A 20,504-nucleotide genomic window follows, 5' to 3' on the forward strand; every position below is an offset into this window, starting at 1 on the left:
TTAAAAAAAAAAATTTAAATCCCATTTATTTCAGTTTAAATTCTCAACAATTACTCCTTTAATAAATAGACTTTTTATGATAAATATATAGAGAGACTGAAAGACAGATTATTTATCTATCCATCCATCCAGCGGGCCCTCCGTGTCCGTCTGTCTGTCTGTCTGCCTGTCTGCCTGTCTGTTTGTCTATCTTTATTTAAAACTAGCAGGGCAATTTAATAGGTGTATCTCTGTATAATCACATAATATTTAATAAACAGCTCCCTCCAGCCAACATGAGACTGTGATGAAATAAGGTCACAGCCCAAGGGAGCAGCCACCTCTAACACAGATTCCCAGAGCCAGCCCTGACACCCAGAATATATCATATTCCTAAACTGACTCATAGCTGTGGCAGTGGATATTCTTTGCTATTTATAGGAAGGATTAGTAGTTTCAACAAATTCAGGTCCAGTACCACAGTGCAGAGGAAATTAAAGGGACAAATCCTTCTCTACACCGGTGTCAGTGAGTGTTTGAGTTTTGGTTACAGAGGCAGAACTTTCCATATGGAATTACAGCCCTCATCATAGACAAGTACTCCCTAATTCTAGGACTCCTTACCCTATCCAGGGCCGTCTTTAATATTGATTGGACCCTGGGCAAGAATTTACTTGGGCCCCCGGGATCCCGCCTTCCCACACCCTAGCATGCAATCACGCCCTCCATCACAACACACACAAAAATGTGCAGTATGTGAGTATATATCAGCTAACCCACTGCCTGCTTTCACCTAGGAAAGCATTGCGAAGCTATTGGGCATGCGTGGCAAAACACTGCCCTGCACCAATCAGCATCTCCTCATAGAGATGCGTTCAATCAATGCATTTCTATGAGGAGTGTTCAGGGTGAATGCCAGTGCTGCAAGTTGTGCAACACTGGACTAGGAAGCATCTCTAGTCGCCGTCTGATGAGTGGCAACTAGAGATGTTCCTAGGCAGTAATGTAAATACTGCCTTTTTTCTGAAAGGGAAGTGTTTACCTTAAAAAGCTATAGACACCAGAACTACTACGTTTAGCTGTTTGGTGACTATAGTGCCCCATGAATATAGAGAAAAAAAATAATCAGTACAAATGTATGAAATTAAATTTATGTATCTTTATTCTAAAAATTATTTAAAAAAAAAACTATGCACATTCCTAGCTTTTAGCACATCTTCTGACACAAACATTTTGTACTTTGCCGATTACTTTGTATATGTATAAAAAAGATATAATAAGTAATCTGTGAAATGCCAAATATTTGTGTCAGAAGTTGTGCTTTTTTTAATTTTTAGAATAATGATACAGCCATTTTATTTCATATATTTGTGCTAATTTCATTGCTGGTTGGAGGGGGTGACGGGCAGTATTACACAATCTTTTTATATATATATATATATATATATATATATATATATAAAAAATTTTATACATATACAGATTGTGCATCCCCTCCAACCAGCACTGAAATTAGCACAAATATATGAAATAAAATGGCTGTATCATTATTCTAAAAATTAAAAAAAGCACAACTTCTGACACAAATATTTTGTATTTCACAGATTACTTATTATTTTTTTAAACAATGTGTAGATAGAGATAGTACAATACTAACCCCTTATCCCCACCCCCCCTTCTCCAACCACCGCTCCCTAATCCTTCCCCCTCCAACCACCCAGCCCCGTTACCCCCATAGAACATCCAAGTAATATATCTTCAGTGAATTACTGTAATTTAAATATTTACAGTTCTGAAGACAGCAGGCAGCATGCTCAGTGCTCTGGGGCCTGGGCTCAGGATTCATGGTATGCGGTGCAGCTCTGCAGTTGGGGGAGACCGGGCTCACCCTAGTGTTGCCGTGACTCCACCTCCGCGTGACGTCACGGCAACGCGCGCAAGTAAAAGGCAGGGGAGGTCGGGAGTGACGGGAGGAGATCGGGAGGAGGAGCGAGTAAGTCCTTCAACTCCTTCACTATGCGGCAATGTCGCTCGCATAGTGAAGGACTCGGGAGGCAAATAAAATATGTAGCATATAATTGTGGACAGCGGGGCTCAAGAGGTAGCTGCCACGGGCCCCCCAGGAGCAACTGGGCCCGGGGCAGCTGCCCCTTTTGCCGCATGTTAAAGACGGCCCTGACCCTATCCCACATCATAGATAGATACTCCCTAATTCTAGGTCTCCCAGGCCCTAGCCCACATTATACATAGGTATTCTCTAATTTTAAGACCCCTTACCCTAGTCCATGTCATACACAGGTACTCCATAATTCTAGGACCCCCAGGCCCTAACCCACATCATAGATAGGTACTCCCTAATTCTAGGTCTCCCAGGCCCTAACCCATATTATAGATAGGTACTTTATAATTCTAGGACCCCCAGGCCCTAACCAACATTATAGATAGATATTCCCTAATTCTAGGACCCCTTACCCTAGTCCACATCATAGACAGGTACCCCCTAATTCTAGGACCCCCCAGGCCCTAACCCTGAATTTTTCCGACCCTAATCACCCCTCTACCCCTAAACCCTCTCAGCCATAGTCTTAACCGCAGCAAAGCACTAAAATTCAGAACAAACGTGCATGTAAACTGCTTCAAATCTGTTTCACATACCTTGCGTTGTCTAGTGTCCAATGGGATAGTTCCTGTACTGCAACTTGTAATTTTCCTCTTTTGTTGTTTCTTTTCAGTTTTCTGTTTCTGGGGGCACAAAAGAAAAGTTCTCAGGACACTCTTGAGGCTGCAGGAGCCCGTTCCAGGTAATGATCTGCTCATACAAGGGAGGTTCAGCAGGACTCTGTGTCCAAGTGACTTACTTAGTTACATAGTCCTGAATATTCCTGGTCCTGAATATTCCTACAAAATCATTATAAGTGCTCTGCCTCGTTTTCACATCAGTAGCCACGCTGCTAAATATAGAACTATCTGTCTTCAGCCACGTGTTGTGATATGTACCAGGGCTGCAATTTAATAACTGTCTCTATATAAAGAGTGAACTGTCCTTATAGAATGCAAACAAGAAATGGAAGCATTGCTGCCCTACAGGATTCATTTTTCTGTAAGACGTTGATATGTAAACAGCTCAGAAAGTAATGTCCTGTACGTATGCCATGCCAAGCTGCTAGGGTTAACACATTGCCTTACATGGGGGGTGGTACACTTGTGAATTCTTTATCCTGTCGGGGTAAATTGAAGGGGACCTGACACTTCCCATGGAGTTTTAATAATATGTTTACTCATCCACTATCACTATCCTTAGCAAATTCGTGTTTGTGAGATCTGAAAAATCAAATTAAATTAGAAATTTGCACTTCTGTATTAACTTCTATGCTAGTACTGGGCTACCACACGATCTCAAAGGCAACATAACTATTCTGGCAAATTTCAATGTGAAAAAACAGAAATGTAAGCCTTATATGTGACCCTGTACTGTTATACTTGGGAGACTTTGCTGAACACAAATATCAGTGTTTCAAAACAGTAAAACGTATCACAACAACTATATCATCAGTAAAAGTGCCATTTGTGTGTGAAAATGCAAAAAATAGCACTTTCACTGATGATATTTTTGTGATACATTTTACTGTTTTAAAACACTAATATTTGTGTTCAGGGAAGTCTCCCAAGTAAATCAGTACAGGTCTTATGGTGTCTTGGAAAGATACAGGGATAAATATAGGGTTTGTGAGTCAAATTCTCTGGACTTTCTGCCTGGGTTGTCAGGCAAGTCCCTCAAATTGTAATTAATTAAATTACTTCATTATGTAAACATATTATATAAATATAGATGTACAATTTAAATATGTATGTATGTATATATATATATATATATATATATATATATATGTATTTTTATTTTTATTTTTTTATTTACGTATAGCTTTATGAATAGATATATAAATGGATAGATATATAGATACATATATGCATTTATAACGTCATTCTAAATGTATTTTTATTTAAATATATATGTATATTAATATCAAAATACAGTTAGAAAAAAATTAAACAGGTATATAATTTTTTTTATTCATTATTTTTATTTAATATTTATATAATTAACGTCATTCTAAGTGTATTTTTTTAATATATATGTAATTAAATATATTAATATTAAAACACACTTAGAATAATAGTTTATGTATGTGTATGTGCATATAAAAGTACTTCGATATATATGAAGTACTTTTATTACATTTATAAAGTGTTTTAAAACTTTATTTTAACTTTTAAAACTTTTTTCATGCACTAGGGGGACAGCCTGAGAGCTCAGACAGGACTTCTGCAGGCACTGCATAAGCCAGTGTATTCCGGCCATGTGATCACGAGGGCCCAGCGATCACATGGCTCGGGAGGGCCAAATCGGGCAGAGGGGGTCTGCCTGAGCCCCAGGCAGACCTCAGGATTGCGACAGCCGTCGGTGCAACCAGGTGAGTCCTTTTTGGGATGGCTCTAAATGCCGGAGGGCGGCATAGAAGGGCAGCTGTCAGTAAAACCAAACTATATACTATCAGGATTATTCATTAAAGGGACACTGTAGGCACCCAGACCACTTCATCTCATTGAAGTGGTCTGGGTGCAATGTCCCATGTCCCTTAACCCTGCAATCGTAATTATTGCAGTTTCCGAGAAACTGCAATAATTACCTTGCAGGGGTAAGTCCTCCTCTAGTGGCTGTCTACCAGACGTCCGGAATTGAAACAGACCTTTGGTCCATTATCTGACGTTGGACGTCCTTACGCTTTGCATGAGGACCTCCAACATCAGATTTTTTTTCCATAGGAAAGCATAGTGATGGTGTCACCCTTTTTACAAATAAATTGCTCTGGGCAGATAGCAACAAATAACACACTTGTTACTGAAAGTTATTTTATTTAAGCTTAATTTTTTTATTCTTGCCAGGAATCCTCTGAACCTTGTCAATACAGATTCACCAGTGTACACCGACAATACGCACTGCCACTTTAAATAAGGTGTGCGTAATACATAATGCAGTATACAATTTAAATGCAAATATTTATAGTGACCTCACTATTAAACTGCAGGGTTTCACTGGGCAGGGTATGCTGTGTATGCTAATATGTTATCTAAATCTTGCTCTACCAGAACTACTGAGCTCCCCATCAGTGCACTCCCACAGGAAAGACATGGGTTAGGTTTGAATTGCTAAATAGGAGAAAGATAAATTTAAACATTTTCTGAAACTCCGAACCCACTAATTAATAGGTGGTATGCACTTTTGGCTCGTGGCAAATTGTCTGATGATGTAAATTAATGCCAGGCATATCGAATCAGTCTGGACTTTCGGTTATGGTTAATTTCACAGTGAATGGCTTGTGTGTAATTTTAGCAGTAAAACTCCTAGAATGGCTGGGGCAGTTATAATATCAAATATATGGAAAGAGGTTAATTACCCAGGCTCAAAGAATGTTGGAGAACATGCTTTGATATAATTAAATAAGTAGCCAATAAAAATATATTAATATTGAAGGAACATTCAACGCAACATAACCAATACAGCTTGATGTAGCTTGATGTAATGGTTGTGGTGCCAGGAGTGTCCAGGCGACCCTTACATTAATAAACTGATGTTCTCAGGAAATGAACTAGCTCTGTACTGCAAGGTTATCTCAAGAGAAGTAATGTAAGTAACTGCTCGGAACTTCAAGCAGCACTGTCGCATTAGTAGTGGAGGCGGGGAGCAGAACCCAGTAGACCCCAGGTAAGTAGTCAAACTGTTAAAAAATAGTATGCTTACTTACAAAAGCCCCAAGCAGCTCCTTGCACCAAAACCACTAGTGCTATCTTGGTGTTTGGTGTGTTCCTTTAACCATTCTAATGGTTACAGAGATAGATTTATAGATCTCTGAAGAGTAGATAGATGAGTCGATATTTCTGGGAATTAAACCTATGACTCTGAGATAGAAACAAGTATTAGTAAGGGCATTTGGCAGCTGAGATACCCATGGGCGAGTCATGGGTCACTGACTGACACCCCCTGAGTGGAGGAGTTTTATATAGCACTTCCTGTCAGATTGGTTACTGTGGTCCGCTTGGCCACACAACATGGACAGCGGAGAGTATGGGGCATAGGTGCAGAGGGGGATGGGAGAGAGACACATGGAAGGGACTTGGGGGAATTGAGACATAAGGAAGGGACTTGGGGGGATTGAGACACATGGAAGGGGCTGGGGGGGAAATTGAGACACATGGAAGGGACTGCGGGGAGAATTGAGACGCTTGGAAGGAACTGGGGGGGAATTGAGACACATGGAAGGTACTGCGAGGAGAATTGGGTGACTGGGGGGGAATTGAGACATAATGAAAAGACTGCGGGGGCAATTGAGACACATGGAAGGGGCTGGGGGGGGGAATTGAGACACTTGGAAGGGATTGCAGGGAGAATTGAGACAGATGTAAGGTACTGGGGGGGGAATTGAGACATATGGAAGGTACTGCAAGGAGAATTGGGAAACTTGGAGGGACTGGGGGGCAACTGAGACACATAAAGAGGGGAATGACACATATGGAGGGGCTGGGGGAGTAAGACATGAAGGGTCTGGGGGGATTTAGACACATGAGGAACTGGGGGGAATGAGACATGTAAGGGCTGGGTGGGGGTGAGACACATGGGAGTCAGAGTAATTTCTGCCCCGAGACCTGATGGTTTCTAGTTAGGCCTCTGCATATGTACCTGTAGTTAATGTGTTTATGTGCGTTTGTGCTGAATGTTGTGCAGAAAATAGTAGGTAGGTGGGTAGGTAGGTGAGTGAATTTGACTGCATTAGTGGATAAATACATCTAATTCCGAGACTGGGTTGAATGTGACAAGGTATGTGACTATATGTGACTGACATGGTGTGTGACCGAGTTTATGTGACTGGGTGACACTATGTAACAGGTTGGCAGTACGTGATGGGGCATGAAAAGTGAACGTATTAAATGCTTCCTGTGACAGGTCCATTCACAGATGCAGGACACCAGGGACCTAAATCGGGACAAACAGACAGGACCCTGAAATCGGGAATGTCCCACCGAAGGTTGGAAGGCCTAAGTATATTGAGGTGTCTGGCAGCATTGCACCCCTCAGCTCTCCTCTGGAGATACCTCTATGACAGCTAGTCCCCAGCTTTAATTTGAGGGATTGCAAAGAGTGTAATACCTCTGTCTGCTCTTATAAAAAATATATTAAAAGGATCCACAATACACAGAATGTATATTATTAATTACATTTAATTTAATTTTAATATTAATACACACACTTTGACTGACATTTGTAACTTTTAAATCACCTTCTTTCTAGATATTCTTTGACAAGATACTTCAATCTCTTCTAAACTGCCAAGAATAACATGCAAACTATATAACTCAGAGTATTGCTGGAACCCACGGGCTGCCTACATCAGATTTCCAGTATATCTGTATAGATTATCTATAAAAAAAAAAAAAAAAACTGATTCATTGTTCTAAAAGTAGAGCAGTCACCAGGTTAATTAAATGTTCCAACAAATTGCTCAGCCCGGGTTGTTTTCTTTATATAACGGATAGCATCCTATTAAGAAAATATATATCTAAAACATTAAAACAAGTTCTGGTTGGTTTGGTACTGGCTGCAATTTATTGTGTTTATTTTACGGTTGGCAAACTAGATTGCCAGATAAATCATAGATGTTTATACAAAAATATGCGTTTTGCAGGTCAGCGGTTATTGTAGTGCAACAAAGTAGGTTAACCAGAGCCTGTTACAAGACATTGAGATGTAGTCACATTAATACATAAATATACTGTATCATTAATAAAATGAGTATCTCTTGTTTGCTATCATTATTCTCGCCGTTACTGTCATACTTTAAATATATCTTGCAGACCCCATCTAGCCTTACCTAACTATACTTAGGGCCCTTTTGTCTTTAACCCCTTCACTGCTAACCAGTGTTAATTTTGTCAACTAACAATTTTAGTCAAATTTTTGTCGACTAAAAGTTTTGAGATTTAGTCGACTGAAAATAGAGTAAAACTAAAACAATTCAGATGACCAAAATACGACTAAAACTAAAAAATGTTTTTTAGTCGTAAGACTATGACTAAAACTAAATTGAAATTTGCAGCCAAAGTCAACACTGCACAGAGGGGCTGGGGAAGGGGCAAACGAGACAGACCGGGGCTTGGGAGAGAGACACCTAGAGGGGCTGGGAGGACACAAAGTGACACAAAGGGTCTGGGGAAGGGGCAAACGAGGCAGGCCGGGGCTTGGGAGAGAGACACCAAGAGGGGCTGGGAGGATGCAAAGTGACACAAAGGGTCTGGGGAAGGGGGCAAACGAGGCAGGCCGGGGCTTGGGAGAGAGACACCTAGAGGGGCTGGGAGGACGCAAAGTGACACAAATGGTCTGGGGAAGGGGCAAACGAGACAGGCCGGGGCTTGGGAGAAAGACACCTAGAGAGGTCGGGAGGACACAAAGTGACACAGAGGGGCTGGGGAAGGGGAAAACGAGACAGGCCGGGGCTTGGGAGAGAGACATCTGGAGGCGCTGGGAGGACACAAAGTGACACAGAGGGGCTCTGGAAGGGGCAAACGAGACAGACCGGGGCTTGGGAGAGAGACACCTAGAGGGGCTGGGAGGACACAAAGTGACACAGAGGGGCTAGGGAAGGGGCAAAAGAAACAGGTAGAGGCTTTAACTAAACCCATTAGATTTTAGTTATGTCGATTAAAATCTACTGGAGATTTAGTCAACTAAAACAAAAATATGCCTAAAATACGACTAAAGCTAAAATGGCCTTTTAGTCAACAGACTACGACTAAAACTAAATTGAAATTTGATGCCAAAATTAACACTGCTACTAATCCCACTATTGCCCAATTTTTAAGAATTTTAAAAGCATTGAAACATTTATTTTGTGGAAAATATGGGAACTATATTGTCCCCTACTAGAAACCCTGGTAGTATATTGCCATAACTAACGTCCACACTAACAACAGGCTTTCTCTTATACAATGTAAATTATATATTTTTTTAAATACTTGACAGGCAATTTAACCATATAGAGACTTTTAAAGGCTGGGCATTTAACAAAGTTAGTGAAACCAATAAAAAAAACTTACCTGATGAAGAGTCTTTGAACCTTAAACTACCGAAGTCCAGATAGCTATTCAGACAGGTCTGCGAGGTTCCACTTCTGTCAAGCCTGATAGTTGATCATTACCTTCTGCAAACATCAGTCATTTGTTTTTGGTGTCACTGTCCTACACAATTTTCCTGCTGGCATAATGTGTGTGTGTGTGTGTGTGTGTGCGTGTGTGTAATTTCAGAACAAGATGAAGAGAGAACGAGTCTTGCTCAAGAACGGAGTACTGAATAAAACTCACAGGGCAATCATTTGTTATGCACAATGAGTCATGCGGATCGCAGCCTACAAACACGGTTATTACGAACTGCAGTAAGATTCCAGCGTGCGGAGGCTGCAAAACACAGCAGCAGTTGTTAATTAAATTATAACCGGTGATAAAATGATTATGTTTATTTTTATAAGGATTAAAGATGACAAGGAGTTGGCTGAACAAGTAAAGAGATTTTAAAGTAATTATGAGGTTCTAAAAAACGTTAATAAGCGTGTTTCATTTAAAAAAAATTAAAAAGTGCAACAACTGTTTGAAAAATGAGAATGTCTAACATTTAACAATTAATACTTTACAGTAATATAAGAGATGCCCCTATTTATAAACAGAGCTTGAGATAGAAATGGATAAAAAGCTATTTTTACCTTGTTAACCAGTAGAATAGATATTAAAAAAAAGTTACAAAAGTGATACTTTGTTTGCTAACAATTTGTTAACAAATAAACAGGTATGATGCCACAAATAAAGCTTTTGTATAGATATAGATATATACTTACCTCCATTTCAGCGCCAGGGCCAAGTCCTCCCCTTAGTTAATTCACCCCACTGACTTTACATCCAAACGGGTGAGTGATGTAGGGGAAAGATGGGCTAAGGGGTGCACATGGGTGGCATGGAAGGAGACCATGCCACCATGGACTGTCTGTCACCAGGATGTACAGAATTGATATGAGAAACCCTGGAACTCTTGTTCTGAGCTGGCTAATAACACCCCAATGTCACTGCCGGAGGTGAAGTTACAGAGTTAGCAGAGGGGTTAAACTACAGCCACAATATTAAAGCTGAATAACATTGATTATATTGCTACAATGGCACCTGTCAAGGGGCGGGATATATTAGGCAGCAAGTGAACAGTCTGGGTTTTTATTTCATGTATTGGAAGCTGGAAATATGGGCCAGCGAAAATATCTGAGTGACTTTGACAAAGGTGAAATAGTGATGGTTAGACAACTGGGCCAGAGCATCTCCAAAACAACAAGTCTTGTGAAGTGTTCCTGGTATGCAGTGATTAGTACCTACCAAAAATGGTGCAAGGAAGGCTGACCGGTGAATATTGGTCCTTCCTGGTACTGGGACTTATCCACTAGAGCACCCTAAATTCCATGACGAAGAGTTGAGTGCATTTCCATTATCTACACACACTCACTGACAGACACATACACTCACTCAAATTCACTGACACACACACACTCACTGAAACACACACACTCACTCACATTCACTGACACACACTCCCTGACTGACACACTCACTCACATTCACTGACACACACACTCACATTCACTGACACACACACACACACATTTCCCCCACTCACAATTATTATTATTATTTTTTTTTATTGAAATCCACCCAGCCTACTGTTGGGATAGCTGGGGGGATTTTTCACCTGGGATCCAGTGGGGCTGCTCGGGGGGAGGCAGCTAGACGTGCAGGCGGGCGGGCAGCCACAGTAAGCTGTCAGCAAGGGAGCACTTTCCCCTCAGCTCTCTGCTCAACTCCCTTGCGTGCCGCAGTGTGATGCCGGGAGCCAGAATATGACGTCATATTCCGGCTCCCGGCATTACTGTGGGTCGCGAGGGAGCTGAGCAGAGAGCTCAGGGGAAAGTGCTCCCTGACTGACAGCTTAGTGTGGCTGCCCGCCCGCCGCCCGGAAACAACCACCTGCTGCCCCGGGGGAGCCCAAAGGTGGCCAGCCAGCCAGCTTTTGGGCTCCCATAAAACGAGGCAAACAAGGTATTTGCCTGGGCGTTTTCTGCCGCCCCCTGGACATTGCCGCCCCTTTACGACAGTGGTGTTCCTTGGTGGCAGTGGTCTTATTCAGCAGGATAATGTACCCTGCCACACTGCAAAAATTGTGTAGGAATGGTTTCAGGAACATGACAAAGAGTTTAAGGTGTTGTCTTGGCCTCCAAATTCAGCATATCTCAATCCGATTGTGCATCTGTGGGATGTGCTTGAACAACAAATCCGATCCATAAAGGCCCCACCTCGTAACTTGCAGGACTAAAAGGATCTGCTGCTAATGTCTTGGTGCCAGATACAACAGGACACATCCAGAGGTCTTGACGCATCAGAGTTGTTTTGGCAGCGGGGCCTACACGATATTAATCAGGTGATTTTAATCTTTTACTTCAAATCCCTTAAGTCGTTATGGTGTTTGGAGCAACTTTTTTTTTTTTTTTTTTTTCTTTATTTTTCATTTGCAAGGTGTAACAAGTCGGCTGAACAAGCCATGATCGCTATAACAAGCGTGGTAGAACAAACAGTATATATCAGTTACATGGCCTATGTTTGAACTGCAATTTTATATGTATTTATCGAGTATCCTGCTTACCTAACTGTAATGTGGATATGTAGTTTGTGGTGTGTGGGCTGGGTACATGTTACTGTAGGTGTGCTTGGTGTGCCGCTGATGCCCATCTGCGCTGCCTTGTTGTGGTAGTTCAGCTTGCTGCGTGTCTAGCGCGTACGGTGGCATTAAAAATAGTGTTATGTGCTTCGCATGGAGCTAAAAACTTGTGTCTCATGACACTTTAGATGAATTAAACTGCCCCGTAACCCAGGGGAGGGGGGGGTGGGGGTTGGTGCCTTAGTGGCCTGGCTTCTGCGAGTTGGATGTGAGCGGCGCCGTGTGGCCTCGGGTGCCGTGGGTGCCTTAGGGCTGGTAGAGTTTTACAGCCCCCATGTTGAGAGGAAAAGGGTGCCGGTTAAGTCAGGTCTACCATAATCTACGGCCGTACTGCCAGTGGCACACAACCCATGGGGCCCCGGTGCGAAAACTGATCCGTGGGCCCCCCCCCCCCCCCCGCTCTTACTCTGCACGGGCTGGGGCCGCAACACATGGCGGCGGGCACCTGGTAGCAGGGCTGCGACCCGTGCGACCGCGGTATGTACGCCAGTGCATGCATAAACACATACACTTAAAGGACCACTACAGACACCCAGATCAAATCAGCTAATGAAGTGGTCTGGGTGCCAGGTCTCTCTAGTTTTAACCCTGCAGCTGAAAACATAGCAGTTCAGAGAAACTGCTATGTTTCACTGAGGGTTAATCCAGCCTCTAGTGGCTGTCTCATTGACAGCCGCTAGAGGATTTTCTGCGATTCTCACTGTGAAAATCACAGAGAGAAGACGCTGAACGTCCGAGAGGCGGATCGGGACGGAGAGATCCCCAGCGCCAAGGGAGCCCGGCGCTGGAGAAAGGTAAGTGCTTTAGACACACACACACACACACACACTCTCATGAACAGACTCACACATTTACTGACAGACAGACGCACACAAACATACTCAGTAACAGACACACACACTAACACACTCACTAACACACACTCACTAACACACACACACACTCACACTAACACACACACTAACACACACACACACACTAACACACTCACTAACACTAACACACTCACTAACACACACACACTCACACTAACACACTCACTAACACACACACACTCACACTAACACACTCACACTCACACACTCACTAACACACACACACTCACACTAACACACTCACTAACACTCACACTAACACACTCACACTAACACACTCACTAACACTAACACACTCACTAACACAATCACTCACACTAACACAATCACTCACACTAACATACTCACTAACACACTCACACTAACACACTCACTAACACAATCACTCACACTAACACACTCACTAACACAATCACTCACACTAACACAATCACACGTTTTGTTTTTTTTGTTTTAAATTTAATCCCCCCAGCCTCCTTACCTGTGGGAGAGCTGGGGGGATTCCCTGGGGTCCAGTGGTGTTGCTGGTCCTGCTGTCACCCGGCTGGCTGGCAGGCGCGCGAGGGAGCACTGTCCCCTGGGTGCTCCCTCTTCAGCTCCCTCGCGCGCCGCGTACTGATGCCGGAGCCGGATGATGACGTCATCTTCCGGCTCCGGTTTCAGTGCGGTGCGCGAGGGAGCTGAAGAGGGAGCACCCAGGGGACAGTGCTCCCTCGCGCGCCTGCCAGCCAGCCGGGTGACAGCAGGGCCAGCCTCGGGGGGCCCGGAGGTGGCCGGCTCCTGGGCCCCCCAGCAGAAGAGGCTGGCCCTGTGGGTACATACCTGGGTCGCAGGGCGTCCGGGCCCCCTGGTGGTCCGGGCCCGGTCGCAGCCACGACCCCTGCGACCCCGGTATGTACGCCACTGCGTACTGCCATGTGTTAGGGAGTGTGCCCTTATGGAGTACCCTTATGGGAGTATGGTGGTGGATCAGCTCCATCCTGTCTGACAAGAAATAAATTTGAAACGCTAAAACAAGAGCAACAAAGAAAATAATAAAAAAAAGGAATATAGATATATAGAACACTTCAAAGGGAGTCCGATTGTTTTAAACTGTTTTGGGTGTTACAGTCCGTAGGGATATGCCTAGAGTAGGGAGGAGGTCTTGTGCTCCTTGCATGTCTTGGACCGTGTGCTGGGAGTTGCCGTGGAGGATTTGTGCCCGTAGTAAAGACGTAAAACGTTGGAAAGAGCGGCGTCAGGTCATCGTGGGCCGTGACAAATCTGTGTAGAACGATAATGACATATTTTCACCACATAGGGGGTCTGGTTTCTTGTAGCATTCATCACCGCTATTTTATCCCTGTGATTAGGGAAGCGAACCAATAGGTCCCTGGGTAAGGAACTTGTTGCTTTGGCAGGCCATGGGAGACGAAACATCCCTTCAGGGATTATCTGTTTGGCATGTTTAGGTGTCAGGAGGGCTGAGAGAAGCCTCCGTACAAGGTGGGGCAGCTCAGTCTCCGGCGTTTCCTCTGTTATGCCCCTTATCTTAATATTCTTGCTTCTCCTCTGGTCCTCCATTGCCGCCAACTGGCGTTCGAATTTTAAATTTTGTTGTTGCAGCTCAGTAACTTGTTGCTGCAGCTGCTGCGTTTGTATGGCGTTCTGGTTCGCGCCATGTTCCACGGCGCCCATGCGGCCTGTCAGGCCCTGCAGGTCCGTTCGTATCTGGGCTATGTCGGTCTGCAGTGCGAGCTGGACCCCAGCGAGTAGGTCTTTCAGTACTGTCGCCGTGACAGGGGCTGAGTCAGCTGGTGGGGGCGACTTGTGGGGTTTTATTGATGCTGGTGTAGGCTCTACCTCCAGACTTGGTGTAAAGTCGTCTGAGAAGTCAGAGTAGTCATCCTGAAGGGCGGCCATGTTTGTGCCCAGAGCGTCCTGTGCCTGTTTCCAGAGGTCGCTAATGCTTGCTTGTTGCCGCGGCTTGTCGGGTTTGGATTTTTTTGTTTTCCGCCCCATCTCTGCTCCAGCTGCCCTGGTACCCGTTTTAAGTCCGGTAAGTCGCGGGTAGCCGGTATATTCGGGGTAGAAGTGGCCGTTTGGATCGGAGCTTAGACGGCGTGCGGCCATTCAGTTCAGTGGCTTGGCTCCGCCCCCCTGGAGCAACTTTTTAAATATGACGATGACGAATAAAAATAACCTTTTATTATGTTCTTCAACCCTTTCTGTCTGTGAAAACACACAGATTCATCTGGAGCAGGATTTGGCTCCCTTGGCTAAATTTCTTTACACAAATTACTTTTTTTAGGTTATTTTTCAACAGAGAATATGATAACACTGAGAACGGTTAAACGCTCAGATAAATTCAATAGTTGAAAAAAGCACCAGGAGCGGTGCAAAACGCGTTGAGGGCCTACCAAACTTTTTTCTGGGTTGGCTTTCTTGGTGGTCTTCCTCTTGTTCAGCAGCTGCGGGTGGTCCTGCTCACAGGTTTTGGATTTTTTTTTTGTTTTATGTTGCTCACGTTTGGACCATTACAGCATACATGTTATATACACTTATTTTGCATGTTATTATATGTTAATATTTGAGCATTTGTCTATGTTTTTTTTTTATTGTATACTGTGTTGGATTACCTATTATTACATAGTTACATAGCTGAAAAGAGACTTTTTTTTTTTTATACGTTGCTTGTGTATTCTTTACGCCGAAGTGCATAACTTTGCATTTTTCAACATTAAATTTCATCTGCCATTTGAGTGCCCAGTCCCCCATTCTATCTAAATCCCTCTGCAGCAAAGTAATATCTTGCTCACATTGTATTACTTTACAAAGTTTTGTGCCATCTGCAAACACTGAAACATGACTTTCAATGCTTCAGTGTTTGCAGATGACACAAAACTTTGCAGATCAATGCATTTTTTTCTTTGTGTGACGTTGTGTTAAACTCAATATTTGACCTTTGATGAATCTCCGCTCATGTCTCAAAATAGTTTTTTTCTCCCTTGTGCCATAACAGAGTTAACCTACACCATTTGCATATCAGACTGATTCCGCCCACGAGGACAGTTCAGATCTGCCAGAGACATACAGCAAACTCGGACAATCATTTCAGCCTTCGTTGGGCCTCGTCAGTGAAATGTAGCTGATACAAGTCTGAGCACAGGGAGCACAGAGTCCCCGTCTGCATTACCCTCTTAACACAGGGAGACCCTAAGCAAATGCAGTGAAGCAAAAACAAATAATATGAGAACTCCGAGATTGGGCAAAAGTTTTAAGCAGATCATTTTTATTTATTTTTTGGCTGAGTAGGAATATTGATTTTATGGTCATTTTATGAAATAATAGAAAATGCCAAATAAGAATTTAGCTCATTGACCTGTAAATTATTTTTTGAATTAAAAGAGTTTAAGTTTAAAAATAAATGTGGAACTCAGTGCCTTTGAAGACATTTTGGACTCTTCACTTCTTATTGAAGGGCACAATTAAAGGGACATTCCAGGCACCCAGACCACTTCAGCTCGTTGATGTAGTCTGGGTGATGTGACCCTTTTGCACCTAATGCTGCAATGTTAAACACTGCAGGTCCAGAGAACTGCAATCTTTACATTGCAACTCTAAGTCTGCCCTCTGTGGCTGTCCAACAGACAGCCACTAGAGGGCTTCCGGAATCCAAAACGACCTTTGGCCGGTTATCTGACACTGGACGTCCTCACCGACCTCCAGCGTCAGATTTTCCCCATAGGAAAGCATTGCTGGGTAAGCAGATGATGTAATGTGCTAAATGGAGTGGTGTTCTAAAATTGAGTGGGAGGAAAATTCTCACTCCTATTATTTTGGAAACCTCTGTCAGTGTGCATTTGAAACGGAATGTGGCCAAACAAGTTTATAAATACTATTTAGAAAAATATGCTATAGACAGTCTGTATTGTATTCTGTGGCCTTGATATAAATTGTATTTTGTTATTTCTATTCTATGATGAAAATACATGTGATTATTTATGTTCTACACCCTTTTATTAAAAAGGTTTCTAGTTTTTTTTTAAATTGTTATGTGCATTGTTTGTAAATGTATATGTGACGAAACCAACCTCGCCACTGAGAACTGGAGAAGCCTGGTTGCTAGCCTCCTGCCCTGCGACTATGGCCCCTGGACATATTGCACTGTAAAAACTATATTTGGGCATGTAATAGTTTATATTACTGCTACTGGGCCTTTAAGGGCCAACCGTGGACCTATTGGGACTTGTGGGATACTGTACCTTTAAGACTGTAGAGCATATTACAGTAATCCTGCCTTTAGTCCTTTAATATCATGTATGCATTTATGTGTTCAGTTAACCTTGGTTATATGTATGCAGCATTCATCTGATTGTTCGGTAGAATCACTCCATTCAGTATATTGAGTGAAACTACCGAACAACCAGACCACCCAGGAATAAGTGTGCCTCCAATTACCGTTTGCAACAATGTTGCAAACGGGTAATTGGCAATCAGTGTAATGTATTCTTTGTCCTCTGGGTGGCCGCCATTCGGGAAACGAACACGTGGCGGCGGCCATCTTAAACTACCAAACAGCGGTGTTTTGCCGTCGAGTGTCTGGAACTAAAATCGGACACTTGACTAGGCAAACACCGCTGAGACCTCCATACTTCCAGAAATTCGTATAGAAACTACCGAATGACCCGCCGTTCGGTAGAAAGAACCCCACAAACAAGGGAATTCATTCAAACCCTCTCCAGGCTCTATAACCCAGGCAATTCGTCTGTTTTCATTCCCTTGTTTGTGACCGACCGCAGGGCCAAAATGCATGGAACTGTTTTCAGATACTTTACCCATCCGGTCGGTCAAATCTTTGGAACCCCATATCTCCCGAACCGTTCATCCGAATGACTTGAATTTTGAATATGTTGTCCCCCTGAATAAGGGCTATCCAGCGATGCTGGATTTAAAGGTGTACCCCCTGTTTTTGGGGTACATCCAGAACTTGGCTGAAAAGGTGTACCGGATAATTGGGTTTAATGTTATCTGAGGGGAGGGGATGTGTGGGCTGAACCATGTATGTGATTGGGTATTTTATGCCTCCCCCTGGGTGTGGCCTGTATGTGTACTCATGTAATAAAAACCAGGCTGGGTGCCCCAGCACCTCAGACCACTGCTTGACCCTCAACACGGAGCCTTGTCTCGTTCTTGGGGGGATTCACTGTATGCTGTTGGAGATTGACTGCTAGGAGTGTAAGCTGATGTCCGCTTTTCCTATTCATCTGCTAGCAGCTATTCGTGAGGTTCCAGCTTGGAGTGCTATCTTATTCCCTGGTATGCAGTTCGGGAGTTTGATGCATTCGCCTGTATCTAGTTCGTGAGTTTTGATGTTCTGCAGTAGCTGTGCCTTTCTGAGAAAAGGGGATTATCGCCTAAACGGATTTTAACCCCTCATATGCTGAAACGGTTCGTTACAGTATATGTTTGCAACACACTACACATAGTGCCGGCACGTCCTATTGGCGACTTAAGCACAAGATTTGAGTGACCCAGCAGGAGGGAAGTGCACAGTGCTCCCTCCTGCCAGTCACTCAGTGTAGGGTGGTCAGGCATCTGTTTCACTGAGAGAGCACTTCCTGTCAGTCCAGCTGGGTATATGAAACAGAAGCTCCTGTACCGCGGTCCGCGCCCCCTGACCATGCTTCAAAGAGGTAGGAGAAACACTAGGGAGGGGAGTGGAGACAGCACTAAGGGAGACTGGGGGGTGGGAGGAAAGAGGAGAGACCACTAAGGGAAAGATTGGGGGGGAGAGAGCACTATGGGATAAGGGGGAGGAAGAGCACTAAGGGGCTCAGCACAATGGGACGGGAAGGCAGGGGAGAGCACTAAGGGTCTAGGGGAGAGCATTGAGAAGGGTCAGGGGAGAGCATTAATGGGAAAGGGAGTGCACTAAAGGGCAGGAGAGAGCACTAAAGGGCAGGAGAGAGGGGGGAAGGGGAGAGCACTAAGGGCAGGGGAGAGCACTAAGGGGCAGGAGAGAGCACTAAGGGAGAGGGGGAAAGGGGAGAGCACTAAGGGACTGGAGGAGAGGGGAGAGCACTAAGAGAGAGGGGGAGAGCACTAAGAGAGAGGGGGAAGGGGAGAGCACTAAGGGGCAGGAGAGAGCACTAAGGGACAGCACTAAGGGACAGGGGGCAGGGGACAGCACTAAGGGACAGTTGGGGAGGGGAGAGCACTAAGGGACAGAAGGGAGAAAAGGAGATGAGACCAGTAAGGGATGGGGGGAGTGAAATAGATAAATAAGGGCCTCACACGCAGACACACTGAAACATTCAATGCATCCTACACGCACACAGAAACACACAATGCATCCATTACACACACAGAATTCATACCTCACACACACAGAAACACACAATGCATCCCTTACACACACAGAATTCATACCTCACACACACACACACACAATGCATCCCTTACACACACAGAATTCATACCTCACACACACACACACACAATGCATCCCTTACACACACACACAGAAACACAATGCATTTCTTACACACACATCATGCACCCCTTACAGTATGCATTACATTACATACTGTAACAAACCACCTCTTTTACCGGTAGGATTTTGCCACAGATCTTACGGTTACCACAGCCTTCTAGGGTAATCAAAGTCCAGGACACATCCAGCTCAGTTTTTCTGATTTATTTGATGCAAAATATACAGGTGCTTCAAAATAAAATAAACAAAACACAATTCCTTGCTCTTGTTTGAGCAGTTACTAAACACAGTAATCATTATCTGGAATTGGGTGGCTTTCCCACTTACCAATTTACAATAGCAAAATATAGCTGCAAAACACACCATTCCTCTGGCTCTTTCTCCCTCACTCTGCAGCAGGCTGATCCCTTCTTTTAAAAGCCTGCCTGCTAATTGACCAGCTACAGGTGAGTATCAATTAGTTCAAATCTCTGGAACTCCTAAGGTATATACACAAGATTTGGTCTGGCTGTTATATAGCAACTAGTGCTACTGGCCCGCCCAAATGCTCTGCCCCAGGGAACCTTACCATGGTTTGCAGAGTACCAGCAATGTATCTTGCAAACTTAACATCTCTCCCTGGGGCATTTAATTGAGAAACCTCAGGCTGTTGTTTAGTAAATCAGGCCTAATATATCTTCCCTCAACAACCATTCCACATTTTCTCTCACAATACATACATATTCAGACACACACACTGCATTACATTACATACATCCATACATACATATACAGAAACACACATATTGAATCCCTTACACATACAAACGCAGATCCACACGATGCATCCCTTACACACACACACACACACCCAGAAACACACAATGCATTCCTTACACACAAACACACACTGCATCCCCTATACACACACTACATACCTTACACAAATTGGTATCCCTATACACTACATTCCATAAGAACACACACACATTACATCCTCTACAATAACACATAACACATCCCCTACACACATACACTGGGCATTGAAGGCATAAGGCTTATGGTCGGGCCTTGTAGGCATATCCTGTTCGTTGATATTTGTGAGCCCTTCCTCCAGAGAGCCTGTTTTAACACCAGACCAGTGGAGCCAGACTGCAGTCTGAGACCATCATCATCCTCTTGTCCTCATCTGGTGGTAAGTAGGCAATTCAGTATATTATTAGTGGCACTAATCCCAAATTTACCTCACATTAAAGGGACACTATAGTCACCAGAACCACTACAGCTTAATGTAGTTGTTCTGGTGTTCATAGCCCATGGGTAGTCAACCTGGTCCCTACCG

This window comes from Pelobates fuscus, chromosome 1 (assembly GCF_036172605.1).
Source record: "Pelobates fuscus isolate aPelFus1 chromosome 1, aPelFus1.pri, whole genome shotgun sequence".
Taxonomy (NCBI): domain Eukaryota; kingdom Metazoa; phylum Chordata; class Amphibia; order Anura; family Pelobatidae; genus Pelobates; species Pelobates fuscus.